This window comes from Orycteropus afer, unplaced genomic scaffold, assembly GCF_000298275.1.
Source record: "Orycteropus afer afer isolate SDZICR_OR568_19922 unplaced genomic scaffold, OryAfe1.0 scaffold00999, whole genome shotgun sequence".
Classification (NCBI taxonomy): domain Eukaryota; kingdom Metazoa; phylum Chordata; class Mammalia; order Tubulidentata; family Orycteropodidae; genus Orycteropus; species Orycteropus afer.
Genome location: NW_006922586.1, coordinates 141104 through 142739, shown reverse-complemented (window position 1 = coordinate 142739; position 1636 = coordinate 141104). Strand labels below are relative to the sequence as shown.

The 1636-nt window shown below is 48.0% G+C and overlaps 1 protein-coding gene across 1 annotated transcript in view; it reads left to right on the top strand.

The window, feature by feature from the left end:
• SH3TC1 (SH3 domain and tetratricopeptide repeats 1) overlaps window positions 1–1636 on the top strand; it is a 159421-nt gene that overhangs the window by 52783 nt on the left and 105002 nt on the right. The window lies entirely within an intron of this gene.

The following is a 1636-nucleotide window of genomic DNA, read 5'->3' as shown; positions in this document are numbered from 1 at the left end:
GTTTCCAACTTTCACATTCCAATCACCAGTGACAACCAATATATCTTGATTGCATGTTCGGTCAACTTCAGACTGCAGAAGTTCATAAAAATCTTCAATTTCCTCATCTTTGGCTTTGGTGGTTGGTGCATAAATGTGAGTAATAGTAGCATTAACAGGAGTTCTGGTTATACGAGCTCTGGTGGCATAGTGCTTAAGGCATTTGACTGCTAACCAGAAGGCTGACAGTTCAAACCCACCAGCCACTCTTAAGGAAGGTTGGACAATCTACTTCCATAGTGATACTGCCTCAAAAACCCAAGGATGGTTCACTATGTGTCAGATCTGACTCCACAGCAGTGGTTGCATTTAGTACTATTAACTGGTCTTCCTTGTAGGCATATGGATATTATCCTATCACTGACAACATTGTACTTTAGGACAGATCTTGAAACATCCTTTGTGATGATGAGTGCCACGCCATTCCTCTTCAATTTGCCATTCCCGGCACACTAGATCATATGGTTGTCTGATTCAAAACGGCCCAAACCAGTCCATTTCAGCTCAGTAATGCCTAGAATATTGATCTTTATGTGTTCCATTTCATTTTTGACAACTACCAATTTTCCTGGATTCATACTTCATACATTCTGATTATTAATGGATGTTTGCAGCTGTTTCTTCTCATTTTGAGTCATGCCACGTCAGCAAACGGAGGTCCTGAAAGCTGTACTCCGACCACCTCACTGAGCTCGGCTCTCCTCTGAGGAGGCAGCTCTTCCCCATCATCTTCTGAGGGCTCCCGACCACAGGGGCTCGACCTCCAGCCCTGCAGCGCACAGTTCCGCTGGTATTTTGATTTGATGTCTGTGTCCTCCATCTGGTCCACATGTAATTGCCATTTATGTCATTGAAGAAGGGTTTTCAGTGGCCAACATTCTCAGAAATGGATGGCCCCTTTCTTCTTCCGAGTCTGTCTTAGTTTGGAAGCTCCACAGAAACCTGTCCACCACGGGTGACCCTGCAGGTATTTGAAAGGCCCATGGCATAGCCTCCAGCCTCACAGCAACACGCAAACCACCACAGTATGACAAACTGACAAATGCTTGGTGACCTCAAGAATATATTTCCTAAAAAAAAAAAATGGGATCTCCCTTCCATAGTTGCAGGCGTCTGTCACAATCAGGACGCTAGCACCAGTGCAAGCCTGTGACCTAACCCAAAGTCCCTGGGGGCGCCAATGGTTGAACACTTGGCTGCCGACCAGAAGCCTGGAGGTTCACATCCTTCCAGAGACGCGAGGCCGCAGAAGAAAGGCATGGTGACCGAGTTTTGCAAAGACACAGCCTGGAATACCCCGTGGGGCCGCGCTGCTCTGCACACGTGGGCTGCCGTGCGTCTGAGGTTGCTCGGTGGCAACCAGTGCACTCTTTGTTGGGGTTTTATTTTATTTTTTACTCACCTGACCTGCAGGGCTTACTCAGACTTTGACTGTGGTCCGTCCCCGTCCTTCACGGACAGCAATATCCCAGCTCTCACGTCACATTCTGTTGCCATGTTGCTTTCATTTCCGTTGATCCGGAACGTCCCTCAGCCTCCCTGGCCTCTGGTGACACTGACACAAGGAACACTGGGCTGCTGTGCTGTAGGGTGACCC